The sequence below is a fragment of the Ovis canadensis genome, chromosome 19 (assembly GCF_042477335.2).
Source record: "Ovis canadensis isolate MfBH-ARS-UI-01 breed Bighorn chromosome 19, ARS-UI_OviCan_v2, whole genome shotgun sequence".
Taxonomy (NCBI): Eukaryota; Metazoa; Chordata; class Mammalia; order Artiodactyla; family Bovidae; genus Ovis; species Ovis canadensis.
In genome coordinates, this window is record NC_091263.1 from 27,804,176 (window position 1) to 27,817,725 (window position 13,550).

Consider the following 13,550-nt stretch of genomic DNA (forward strand, 5'->3'; position numbering starts at 1 on the left):
TCATCTGTTGATGGACATCTAGGTTCTGTCTATGTCCTGGCTATTATAAATAGTGCTGCAATGAACCTTGGGGTACATGTGTATTTTTCAATTATGGTTTTCTCATCCCATTTTTATAAGAAATGATTAAATGCAGTTGTCACTGGAGGGAGGATTACTTTCCATCATATATCCTTTTGCAAGACTTCTGTGTGAGTGACAAGGGTGTCTATTTATTTAAATTGGCTGCCAGAGACCCCACAACGGAGCAAAAACTGAGGGTATGGGTGCTGTGGGGCTGAACAAGTTGGGATGTCCACATAGCAGAAGGTAGAAATAGCTCATCTGAGCACCATCACGGGCAGAGTGAGCAGGAGATGCCAGCCCCACAGGGCACAGCCCCAGTGCAATGTCATAGCATAGAACCTCCTCCATGGGGCTCCCTGGGCCAGAACAAACCACATCTGGGTGCAGCGACCTCTCCCTTGGCTGCAGTTGGCTTACAGTGTAGGAGCCACTTTTGATTTCATTGTAGAATGGAAGGCGTGGGAAGTAGAAATCGAAGCGGTGACAGGAAGCCCCACGGGACACTGGTTACATTGTGCGTGCAGCACGCTTCCAGGGGAAGCAGGGGCAGCAATTTTCCCATGAGGGCTGACAGTTGTCTTTGCAGAGAGGCGGGTCCAAGGCAGCCCTCTGTGCCCACTCTGGTCCAGCTGCTGGATCCAGGCCCCAGGTTGAGGAAGCGTCATAGAGGCAAGTGTCCTGTATGAGGGGGCGCTTGCCATCTCTCCATGGTGGCTCAAGTGACTCTGTCAGGGCAGGACATGTCCTTGTGGGCTTCCTGGAGCAGCCAGAACTCATCTTCCATGAATGGCAGTGTCCATGCAGCTTGTCCTCAGAGCCTGGACCTGCCTTCTGGTGCATTGTCTTCCATAGGAATCCCAGCAGGACCCTGCAGGGCCTTTCCTGGGGACACACTCCCCCAACCATGTCCCCTGCCTCTTATTTGCAGAGGCTTTGACCTCGAATTCCAAGGAGCAATTTTAATTTTAAATTAAAATTAATTTCTCAGAGAAGTTAGAAAATGCAGAAATAAAGGAAAACAGTCAATCAAGCAAAATAATAGTAGTTTAGCCATAAAACAAACTCAAGGACTTTTTATTCCTCCTCAAGGCCTTTAGATAATATTCTGACCTATATCCTTCCATTGTTTTGCAGATATAAAAACCCCTACCAGGTGGAAGAAGCTAACTGCATGCTGGCTATCAGTAGGTAGACACCAGACTAGTTGGAACCAGGTTGATAACTGAGATTCCCAAAACATCATGCCATTATCTCACTACCAACCAATCAGAAGGATGTGCCCAAGCTGATCATGCACCTTGCAACTCACTTTGTCTTTAAAAAACCTTGCCCGAAAGCCACTAGAGAGTTCAGATCTTTTGAGCAAGAGCTGCACATTCTCCTTGCTTGGCCCCCTGTCAGGTACTTTGCAATAAGTTTCCCCACAACCCCACATCAGTAGACTGGCTTTGCTGTACGTCAGGTGAACTGGCCCAAGTTTGGTTCTGTAACACACGCAGACACTGAGAAGGTCAGCCCTTGCCTGTAAAGTCTGTAGCTGAGTGCCCCACATCACAGACAGCAAGACTAAAAGGAGTTAATAGCCGTGTTGCCAGTGCCAGGCCGTTTATCCCTGGATCCTGCAACCAATAACATGATGCTGTCAAGTCCTCTAAAACCCCAGCAGGTGGAGGGTCTCTGGATACAAAATTTATTTTTAATCTTCTACCTTTTCAAAAAAAATTATTTAAAATGTGAGCAAACTAATAGAAAAAAATGAATAAATTATATGTATGCCCAGTTCGCCAAAACTAAAATTGCAATGGTTGATAAAATATGAAAAGATACTAAAAATACTACCAATGTTTGGATATGGTTACAACATTTTATCTTTGCTTTAAAAATAAAGGGTAGAAAACTTTTAATTTCCCCATATCTCATGTTTTCATCCATTTCGCAAAAGCCAGGAAATACCTTTGCTTGGCTCATCATATTTTTTCTTATATCAGAAGAGCAATTTCTGGCTTTACAATTTCAAAATAAAAACTAACTTAAAGAAAAAAGAGCCAAAACATATTCATTTATTTAGTCCTACTGCTTGTCTTCTTTGATTCCCATTATCCATAGTCTGATTTATTTTGGTATTGAGTTCATGCTAATATCTGTGGCTGTCACTATAATTACTGATGCCATCTAAACTGTGATGGCTTTAGAGCTTGACATTTGTATATTTAAAAACAACATAAAACTTCACAATTAAAACTAAGAATTAAATTTAGTTTAACTAAATTTTAACATCAAAGTTAAAATTTTAAGTTGAGTATAGCTTAGCAGACCACTACTTCCTGACTTTGCTCCAGAATCATTTTTAAATTACATTATTCAAATGAATGCATTTAGCTCTCTTGTCTAAAAATAACAATAGAAGGCAGAAGAATTTTAAAATAGAGAACCTGAGAAAGGCTTTGATGAAATGTGGTTCATTCACCTCTGAATTTTGTCTCCTTCAGGCCATCAGCTGGAGCCCAAAGAATCTATCAAAGTTCTCTCATCAACATGTAACATAATCAGCACCTCGATCATATCCAAAAACTCATCTGAGCTATTTTAAGACCTTTTTAGGTCTTGAACATTTTTACTTTTGAAAGCCCCATCTGTATTCTTATCAAATCTTTTAAACTGCACCCATATCTTAAATATTTATTGAATATATACATTGTCCTAGGCATTACTCTTGATTTACGTTAGTGAACAAAACTAAAATTCCTCCTTTGGAGAGCCTATATCCTACAGTATTTATATACAGTTGACTCCTAAATAACATGGGGGTTAAGGACGCCAACCCCCACACAGTCAAAAATCTGCATACAACTTTTGATCCCCAAAAACTTAACTTCTAATAGCCTACTGTTGACCACAAGCCTTACCAATAACACAAACAGTTGATTAACACACATTTGTGTATTATATGTATTATATACTATATTCTTACAATAAAGTAAACTGGAGAAAAGAAAACTTTATTAACAAATTCTGGAGAGCATTTGGAGGAAAGGGTACCCTCATACACTTGTTGGTGGCAATGTAAACTGGTAACAGCCACTATGGAGAACAGTAAGGAGGTTCCTTTTAAAACTAAGAATAGAGCTACCATCTGATCCAGTAATTACACTCCTGGGCCATGGGCATATGTCCGGAAAAGGTGAAAACTCTAATTTAAAAAGATATCTGCACCCCCAATGTTCATCACAGTTCCTAGCTGAGGAACTGGAGGCATGGAAAGGGTGTCATCTGCCCAAAGTCACACAAGTAGGAAATAGCAATGCCTGAATCAGTATCGCCTCGTTCCTCTGCCTCTAAGAGACAAAAGAGAAGATGACTTGCAGGACATGAAGCCTTTCTCTTTTCTGCCTGTACCAACACTTATGGTAACACTAATGAAAGAGGAGAGAAAAGAAAGGGGAAAAGCAAGACTCTCCCTGCCCAGTTCAAGGCCAGTAGCTAGCAGTTCTCTTTATCCTTCGGGTGCGTTTCTACCCAGCACAGTGCTATAAAGAAACGGAAGAAACAGAGGATGGCCCCTAGCCTTTAAAAACTTGAGATTTCAATACTCGTTACTGTCTGCATTATGATCAAGTGGGATAAAGCATTTTCTCAAGCAGTGCTTTTCCAATGGAATTTGTTTTGTTTCCAAATGAACATCTAATGCGATTAAAGAATGGAAGTTATTAAACACAGATAAACCTTACCCAGGCAATGATTTTCATTATTGTGCTTGAAACAAATATAAACGTAGCCAATTCACTTGAGATGTTGCCTCACGCCAAACTCAGCTATTAAAAATCTACAGAACATCCGTGACTCAGCTCCTCCATTCATAGTGTGTGTTGTTCATTTCTGGCTTTATATTTAATGTGTCACCAAGAAGGGCAAACAAGACCCAGCAGCCCATGAGCATGCACTAGCACACACACCCCCGTCACCTAGAGTAAGAAGCCACGCTTGGGAGCCTGTACGTACCGTGCCATTTCTTTTATATGAAGTTCAAAACCATGCAAAGCGTATTCATGATGACAGACATCGGAACAGTGATGACCCCTGGGAGGAGGTATGATGAAACATTCTGGAGTGATGACTATGTTCTATATCTTGAACTGTGTGGTGTTTACACATTCCAAATTCATTGAACTAAACATTTAAGACTTGTGCATTTTACTGTATATGAAGTGTACTTCAGTAAGCTCATTTTACTCTCCTCCCTCACTAGAAATCACTAATCAGGCAGAACAGTTTCACCATAATGGGGTCAGACAAACTAGGAATTACCTTTATCACACATTAGGGGGCTCTTGGCCAAATCATTATATCTCTCTAAGCTGTAATGTTTATAAAAAGAGACTAGTCAAAAAAAAAGAGACTAGTCATAGTACCTACCCTTGGGTGTTCCTGCCTATGCCTCTGTTAGCCCTAGACACAAACTCTAGATTTATATTCATGAATTCATGTATTACATGTGTATTATAATATATTATAATATTACTGTGCTGTTCTCAGTCACTCAGTCATATCCAACTCTTTGCAATCCCAGGGACTGTAGCCTGCCAGGCTCCTCTGTCCATGGGGATTCTCTAGGCAAGAATACTGGAGTGGGTTGCCATGCCCTCCTCCAGGGGATCTTCCCAACCCAGAGATTGAACCCAGGTCTCCTGCATTGCAGGCAGATTCTTTACCATCTGAGCCACCCACAGATATTTTCTATATTTATATATGTGTTTATTTTTTTTTGAACTGAACATGTCTTCATTTCTTTTAATTTAAAATTTTATTTTTTTACTTTACAATATTGTATTGGTTTCGCCATACATTGACATGAATCCACCACAGGTGTACATGAGTTCCCAACCCTGAACCCCCCTCCCACCACTCTCCCCATATCATCTCTCTGGGTCATCCCAGTGCACCAGCCCCAAGCATCCTGTATCCTGTATCGAACCTAGACTAGCGATTCGTTTCTTACATGATAGTATACATGTTTCAATGCCATTCTCCCAAATCATCCCACCCTCTCCCTCTCCCTCTCCCACAGAGTCCAAACGTCTGTTCTTTACATCTGTGTCTCTTTTGCTGTCTCGCATACAGGGTTATCATTACCATCTTTCTAAATTCCATATATATAGAGGGTGTGGAGAAAAGGGAACCCTCTTACACTGTTGGTGGGAATGCAAACTAGTACAGCCACTATGGAGAACAGTGTGGAGATTCCTTAAAAAACTACAAATAGAACTGCCTTATGACTCAGCAATCCCACTGCTGGGCACACACACCAAGGAAACCAGAATTGAAAGAGGCACATGTACCCCAATGTTCATCGCAGCACTGTTTATAACAGCCAGGACATGGAAGCAACCTAGATGTCCGTCAGCAGATGAATGGATAAGAAAGCTGTGGTACATATACACAATGGAGTATTACTCGGCCATTAAAAAGAATACATTTGAATCAGTTCTAATGAGGTGGATGAAACTGGAGCTGATTATACAGAGTGAAGTAAGCCCGAAAGAAAAACACCAATATATGTGTTTAAATATACATATTTATACAATAATTTTTTAAATGATTTCCTCCATCCTTTCTTATAATTTTATTTACTTTTGGCTATGCTGGCTCTTCATTGCCGAGCAGGTGTTTTCTCGAGTTGCAATGAACAAGGGCTACCTTCTCATTGCGGTGCACAGGCTTCTTAGTGCAGTGGCTTCCCTTGTACAGCACAGGTTCGAGGTGCAAGGGCATCAGCAGTTGTGGCACACGGGCTCGGTAGTTGCAGTCCCTGGGCTCTAGAGCACAAGTGCAATAGTTGTGGCAAATGGGCTCAGCTGCTCTACAGCACATGGGATCCTCTTGGACCAGGGATCGAACCCGTGTCTCCTGCATTGCAAGGGGGATTCTTTACCACTGAGTCACCAGGGAAGCCCCTAAGCAACAATCTTGACAGCCCATCATTATGGGAGACAGAATCATTAGCATCCATAACCCGTGCACAGTTCCTAAAGGCATGAAGGATTGTGTCTTCCAACAATCCCACAAGGACTGTTTGAGCAGCTCAAGAAGGTAGACACATGGATTTCCAGGCTTGGAAGTTGACCCTGTAGAAGTTATGGAGATAAACGTGAAAGAAGTAGGGACTGAGGGGAAGCCTGCGTGTCCAGTCAAGCCCAGGTGAGTGTGTTTGGTTGGGTAGGTTGCATGCTGCATGACGCCAAGGCTGACGTCCATGTGAATGCCATCCCATGCAGCTGTGTTGGGCAGGACCATTGTGAAAGGCACCATCAGAAGCCTGAGGTCTCACCAGCTGAACATTCCACCTTCTCAAGTTTTTCTATTTTTGCAGCAGAATCTCACTTCGGATGCCTCAGCTCTTCACCTGGTGATTTCTCAAAGAAGCAAAACCCTTCACCGCAATGGGACTTGGTTCTGTCCCTATCTGAGTGCCCTGTCCCATTCAACTCCATCCAGGAATAGTCCAGGAAAACATAAACCTGGCTGAGATCCTGGACACCCACACTGGTAGAAACCCTATGATTGTACCTGAGGAGGTGGGAACTCCTGAGCTGAGTCATGTTAGCAACACACATCCCCATCATATCTATAGTACCAGTAACACTGATAAAACTTTTAGCTGTGCTTATTTGGGCCTCTGATATAGCAAAATACTCTGAGAGTGCCCAGAAAGGTCAGGGACACAGGGCTGCAGACTTAGCATATAAGAATTAATCAATCATTTGCATTCTTCAAATTTGTAAAACCTCAGGGAAAGAAAATCTTTTGCAGAACATTTTTGCAAATTTCCCCATTCCCTCACTACCCAAAGAGGCTAGAAAGATGTTAAAAAATGGTGAACCAAAACTAAAAAACAAAACTATTTTCTCCAAAAGGGCAATAATGAGTTTTACTGTCTCCCCTTAATGTTACAGCCCTTGAGTACATTCAAGGGCTTAGAGCACCCCCTGGAGAGTTATTCTGGGGGGTGCAAGATGAGGAAGCCAGGCCTTGAGGAGCAAGCAGAAGAGATTACTTTATTCTTCCATTAAAATCTGTTTTCTTCCTTACAGAAATATGTTCATTTTAGAAAGAGAGAAAACAATCGTTGACAGAAATGAATTCAATGGGGCAATTCATCCATTCCTCTCTTTTTAGTTGGTCCTTTGGTTTTTGTTTTCTGGCCATGTCACTCAGCTTGGAGGATCTTAGTTCCCCAAACAGGGACTGAATCTGGGCCACAAGGATGAAAGTGTCGAGTCCTAACCACGGAACCATCATGGAATTCCCAATTTCTCTTATTCTTTTATTTTTCCTTTCCTTTATTCAGTTCAGTTCATTCGCTCAGTCATGTCCGACTCTTTGCAACCCCATGGATTGCAGCACACCAGGCTTCCCTGTCTGTCACCAACTCCCTGAATGTACTCAAACTCATGTCCATTGAGTCAGTGATGCCATCCAACCATCTCATCCACTGTCGTCCCCTTCTCCTCCTGCCTTCAATCTTTCCCAGCATCAGGGTCTTTTCCAATGAGTCAGTTCTTCTAATCAGGTGGCCGATGTATTGGAGTTTCAGCTTCAGCATCAGTCCATCCAATGAATATTCAGGACTGATTTTCTTTAGGATGGACGGTTAGATCTCCTTGCAGTCCAAGGGACTCTCAAGGTCTTCTCCAACACCACAGTTCAAAAGCATCAATTCTTCGGTGCTCAGCTTTCTTTATAGTCCAACTCTCGCATCCATACATGACTGCTGGAAAAACAATAGCCTTGACGAGATGGACCTATGTTGGTAGTTTCTCTGCTTTTTAATATACGATCTAGGTTTGTCATAGCCTTTCTTCCAAGGAGCAAGTGTCTTTTAATTTCATGGCTACAGTCACCATCTGCAGTGATTTTGGAGACCCAAAAATAAAGTCTCTCACTGTTTCCATTGTTTCCCCATCTGTTTACCATGAAGTGATGGGACTGGATGCCATGATCTTAGTTTTCTGAATGTTGAATTTTAAAGCCAACTTTTTGACTCTCCTCTTTCACTTTCATCAAGAGGCTCTTTAGTTCTTTCTTGCTTTTTGCCATAAGGGTGGTGTCATCTGCGTATCTGAGGTTATTGATATTTCTCCCAAGCAATCTTGATTCCAGCTTGTGCTTCATCCAGCCCGGCATTTCACATAATGTACTCAAATTTTCATAAACCTCCACATGGATCCCAGACTCACCCTGGGAACTGGACTAATAGTTTCTTGGGAATATGTGGATATGGGGCTAACAGGGAAAATTCTTACTTGACAGGTTCTGCTTTTATATTTTTAAAGTGCATGTGCTAGAGTATACGTGTGTATACATTTCATGGTTATTATTATTTTGGGGACTATTTCATGAAATCAAGTGAGACCAGATCTCTCTGTAGAAATGTTCATTTCAGTCACCTTTCAGTTGCCTTAAAAAATTCATTTACCAAGTGATAAACTATCCAAACGTATATTATAAGAAGAGAAAGAAACACCAGACCCCCCCTTCCTAGCTCTCTCTCTCTCTCTCTCATCCTTGCAGGGAAGACTATGAGAGGACACAGAGAGAAGGTGCCCGTCTGTAGGCCAGGAAGAGGGTTCTCACCAGAAACTAACTCTGACAGCACCTTGATCTTGGACTTCTTGTCTCCAAAACTGTGAGAAAATAAATTCCTGTTGTTTAAACCACCCAACTCGGGGCTTTCCTGGTGGTCCAGTGGTTAAGACTTCATGCTTCCATTGCAAGAGTCACAAGTTCATTCCCTGGTTGGGGAACTAAGATCCCACATGCCATGTAGCCAAAAAAAAAAAAAAGAATGTGCTTAGGTTTGATCCATGGTTCAGGAGGATCCCCTGTAGAAGGACATGGCTACCCACTCTGGTATTCTTGCCTGGAGAATCCCATGGACAGAGGAGGATGGCAGACCACAGTCCATGGAGTCGCAAAGAGTCAGACGCAACTGAGTGATTAAACACGACAACAAGCCATCCAGTGTGTCATATTTTGTTACGGCAACCTGAGTACACTAATACAATGGATAAATCGCAGCAAAAGCGGGAGATGGGAGAGGGGATCAGAGTGACTGCATTTTATAGAATGAGTACTCTTTGGGAGTAAAATAAAGATACAGATTATCTTCATCAAGCATATATTTTACATAGCAGAGCATACATGTTAAAGACAAAAGAGTAACTAAAAGGAAGGAAAGAATATTTTTCCTCTGATCTCAACACTTCTGACCCCAAATGTGTGCAGGTTTTTTCTCAACACTAATTCTTTGTGTTGTCTGGATGTCCCAGAATTCAATGACGATACTAACTGCCTGGAGTTCGTGCAGGCTATATAGGTTAAGGGCTCAGTTCTTCAAGACTGCCTCTGCTTCAGATGCCAATCACGGTCTCAGGTTGACACCCAAAGATCTCTGATTTACTTGGCTACTAATGGGGGTTCCCACAACCTTCTCCTCAGGCTTAATAATTTGCTATAGGGAAACACATTTATCAATTTATTATGAAGGATATAATAATGGATACAGATGAACAGTCAGATAAGTAAGTACATAAGGTGAGAACCAGAAATGTTCCAGGGGCAGTGGAATTGGGATGAGCCACCCTCTTGGCACACGGATATGTTTCCCAACTCACTCCTTTTTAATTAATTTTGGCTGTGCTGGGTCTTTGCTGCTGTGTGGGCCTTTCTCTAGTTATGGCAAGTTGGGGCTACTCTAGTTGCGATGTGTGGATCCTGGACCAGGGGTCAAACCTGTGTCTCCTACAGTGGCAGGTGGATTCTTTACCAATGAGCCACCAGAGAAGTCCCTATGATTGATGATTAATCAATCTGCAGTCCCTCTCCTCCCAGGAGGATGGCAGGGGCTGAAAGTTCCAAGCTTCTAGTCAAGTTTGACCTTCCTGGTGACCAGCCACCCATGAGTCTAGCAAGACTTGTCTCATTAGCACAAAAGATGTTTCTATCACCTAGGAACTTCCAAGGGATTTAGGAACTCTGTGTCAGGAACCAAGAGCAGGGACCAAATATATATTTCTTACTACATCACAGTAACCAACAGAAGAATAAAAATAGAATGTATATATTCAAAACTGGTGAATGGAAAACAAGGGAATAAAGAAAACTCAATTTGGAAAGGCAGGAAAGAGGGGGAAAAGAAGCAAAGACAAAGAGATAAAGCACAGAAAATGAAGATCAGTAAATAAGATGATAGAAAATAAACAAACATGAATCAGCAGTTACAAATTTACCTTAAACATGGAGTGGTTTTAAAAAGCACATAAAACCTGCATCCCAGCAGAATCCAGATAAGATGGCTTAGGGACAAACCACGTAGGGAGGTGGAATTCAGGAAATAAATAGGCAAGAAAAACAGAGAGAAGCTGCTGCTACTCTCAGGAGGAATAAGTTTTGTCAGACCCCAGAGTATGCTTGAACCCCAAGGCGAGATCTCCATCAGCCATGGAGGAACATGGCTTCCACCAGATAATGTAGCTTAGATGGAGGAGGGTGGACCAAGAAATATTTGACCTCTTTCTTCTCCATTCTACAACTCCTGCCTCCCACTGGTGACCTAACCACAAGGCAGCTGGCAAGAGAGCTTGGCTGATGCAGTCTGTGGGCCAGAGCGGGGAAGAGAAAGCGGGGAACGTATCTGGAGTCGGGGCAAATGGCATGGCAATCTTCATACTGGATAGGAAGGACTTTAAGACAGTAAACATTATTAGGGATAAAGAGGAATTTTGCTTAATGGTAACAGGAACAAGTCACTTGGAAGATATAACAATCCTGTAGCTGTATGAAACTAACAGCATAGGCTTCTCATATAAAAATAAAACACCACAGGGGTTATAAGGAGATAACAGCAAATATACTCTCATGTGGGAGGTTTTAAAATATCTCTCCCAGAAAGTGACAGACCCAACAGACGACATTTTCTAAGTCTATAGAAAATCTGAACAACACAAAAAGCTTCATATAATGGATGTATATCATCTTCTACTCCCAATAATTTAAAACACACAGTGTTACTGAAAATCTTACAAATGTCCTTCAGCTGGTGAATGGATAAACAGACTGTGGAATATCCATACAATGAAATACAATCCGGCAATAAAAATGCATGAATTATTGACACATGCAACCATGTGGATGAACCTCAAATGCATTATGCGACATAAAAGTAGTCGGACTTAACAAGTCACATAGTTTATGATTTTATTTACATGACATTCTGCTGCTGCTGCTGCTAAGTCGCTTCAGTCGCGTCCGACTCTGTGAGACCCCACAGACAGCAGCCCACCAGGCTCCACCGTCCTTGGGATTCTCCAGGCAAGAACACTGGAGTGGGTTGCCATTTCCTTCTCCACTGCATGAAAGTGAAAAGTGAAAGTGAAGTTCTTAGAGAAAGCAAAATGAAAGGAGCCGAAGACAGATTAGAGATTGCCAGGTGCTGTGGCGGTGAGGGAAGAGGTTGGCTACAAAAGAGCAGTAGAGGCTGCTAGAATGGCTCTGGTTCTATTGTGGTAGGCAGTCACTGGACTCTGCTCACTTGCTAAAACTTAAAAACTATACTCCAAAACCAGGAACATTATGCATATAAACATTTTCCAACTGAATCCTAAAAGCATTAGTCTATTCATGCTAAGTTGCTTCAGTCATGTCTGACTCTTTGCAACCCTATGGACTGTAGTCTGCCAGGATCCTCTGTCCATGGAACTCTCCAAGCAAGAATACTGGAGTGGATTGCCATGCTCTACTCCAGGGGATCTACCTGACCCAGGGATCAAACCTGCGTCTCTTATGTCTCCTGCATTGGCAGGCAGGTTCTTTACACTAGTGCCATTGGGAGTCCGATAAATTATCTACACTTTTGACAAAGTACGTGATCACAAAGGCAATATTAAAACTATCATGCACACTAAATTCACTAACTACAGTATAATATAAACTCTAAAGCAATTATAAAAATTTTGCTCCCAGGGAATTTGGGGGAGAATGGATACATGTATATGTATGGCTGAGTCCCTTTGCTGTTCACCTGGAACTATCACAGCATTGTTAAGCTGCTATACCCCAGTACAAAATAAAAAGTTTAAAAAAAGAAAAATTTTGCTCCCAAACCTCATACTTTTGGAAACTAAGAAAAGACATTTTTAAAAAATCAGTGGATCAAAGAATATCATAATATAAATCACAAAATATTTAGCACTGAATAATAACAAAAATGTTCTTTATGAAAACTTGCGGAACGTAGCTGAAGTGGCATTTGTAGTAAAGAGCGTAGCCTTGGAATGTAATCACAGATATATTTATATAGAAGACAGGAATTTTACAAAATAATAAGCTAACTATTTTGCTCAAGAAGTTAAAAAGGATAACAAAAATTTTTAAGTAGAAAGGAGGAATTCTTTTTTAAAAATTAGCTGTAACTGTAAATAAAGGCACCTTGTACAGAAGACTGTTAATAAAATAACAATAGAACTGTGGCTATAGCCAAACAAGAAAACTATGAGAATAATGTAGGAGCCAATCAAGCAGGGAAAAAGATAATTTAAAGCCGGTCAAGCGAAGAAGGAAGTTAGGCATATTCCCACAAGGAGTGTAGAATTTCATTCCCCTAAATCAGGTGATAAAAAATGGAAAGAGATTGCAATCAAAATTGGTGCCCAAAGGGACAAGTGAAGCACTTGTTTATAAATCTTACCCCACCTGAAAGGTTTTGACTGGGCTGCCCACGCCTGCCCAGTCCCTGGCATAGACTAAAGGGCCAGTCTAAAGGATATTTAGTATGGGCCAATCTATGACTCAGACAGAACTGGCCTAGAACACAAGTTCCTCAGACCCCAAAGAGGTTTTATTTTTCAGGGGTTTTAACTACCATGGTTAGATAGCATCACTGACTCAATGGATATAAATTTGAGCAAACCCCAGGAGATAGTGGAGAACAAAGGAGCCTGGCGTGTTACAGTGTATGGGGTCACAAAGAGTCAGACATGACTTATCCATAAACAACAACAACAAAATAGATAACAACATGGATAAACCTCAGGGGGGAAAATCTTTTGAATGAAAAAGGCAAGTGGCAAAAGAATAGTGTATACAATGTCAGTAAATTTTTTGAGGCAGAAAAAAAATTAATTGGCAGAAACAGATCTTTGAATGCCAGGCTGACAGACATTTCAGTAGGCAGTGAGAATTGATTGTTGAATGAATGAGTCATCAAAAGATTTTGAGCCAGAAACCGACAGTTGTGCTATAAGAATTATCCAGCAGGTTCTTAAACTGGAGTCCACAGACAAAACTCAGGGGGCTTACGTCCTTGCATGGGGCAGGGGGGTATACTTTTTTATCTTCAGGAAATGGAGTGCTTCCTTCAATTATGAATATAGTCAACAAAGCATAATGGTATTGGCAAGACCTGTGATTTTGTCACCAAGAGAAATCAC